This window comes from Branchiostoma lanceolatum, chromosome 11, assembly GCF_035083965.1.
Source record: "Branchiostoma lanceolatum isolate klBraLanc5 chromosome 11, klBraLanc5.hap2, whole genome shotgun sequence".
NCBI lineage: Eukaryota > Metazoa > Chordata > Leptocardii > Amphioxiformes > Branchiostomatidae > Branchiostoma > Branchiostoma lanceolatum.
In genome coordinates this window covers 9,064,130-9,065,213 of record NC_089732.1, presented here as the reverse complement: position 1 = coordinate 9,065,213, position 1,084 = coordinate 9,064,130, and positions in this window count along the sequence as shown.

Below are 1,084 nucleotides of genomic sequence, written 5' to 3'. Positions count from 1 at the left end.
AAAACCCAGGAATGGACTAAGCACTCTTCTTTAATTCTACGTTATAAAATATCAGGTCACAGCACATGACTAAGTTCGTATGTTCCAAGAACTCACTGATAAACGTCGCTATTGCCTTGCTGAAAGTTGATGAAAAAAAGTTCAACAACTTTACATCGCCTTGAAGCCTATGTAATGACTCAGTGCGGAATATAGAGTATATAAGGATTTAGGAGGAAACAATATGTATGAAAAGGTATTTATCAAATTTAAAAGAATTACGTCTGTGTGTTATTTGTGTATTCTTAAACTTGGACAATCTGAGCTGAAATGTCGTGCGACGTTGTGCAGACGGTCGTCAGTTTATCAAGAATATTTAATTAGTAAACCAACCGGTTTCACTCTAAAGAATGCCGTTTAATACCATGGCTTGACTCCATGCCGTTACATTTAATCATCAACAAGCCATGTTCTACATGCATATGCGGCTAAACGGCGCGGTTCAAAAGAGACTTTTGACTGCTGGATGAAGTATTGCAGCATGTACATCATGTATCTACAAATGACTAGCCTCTGTCCTCAGCCGCTATATATTCACAAAGTCTATTAACCGATTGATCAATCAATCCTCATTATCAATCGTTTGGAATATTTATCAAGACTTCGTCCGTTACACTGAACCAGTTTCGCTGCAGTAGTTTCCCCATTGGTAAAGCTTTAGTAGAAGAAATGGGTCTGGTCTATACGCACAGTAAATAGTACAGGTATATAGTATATACAGCCTTCACGCACGGCTCAAAAACCCCGCCCAACGGCCAGAAATATCATTGCAGGCAACCCCGCACCAAGTAGCGGCGAAAATGAAATATCTCGCTAGGGAGCCTCACTGACACGTTGGTATGATATAGATAACTGACATACCGCGAAGCAATTTCGATTACCAGGCACTTACTAATGGGTTCAAAGTTTACAGATCAGTTGACCTGATGAACTTTGCCGTAACCTTTGCCTGGAAGCATGACCACTTGACCGTTAAGGATATCATAAAGATGCTGCTGCTCTCGAAACAGAGGTTGGAAATGGCAAGGAGGTTACAGGCCTAGGA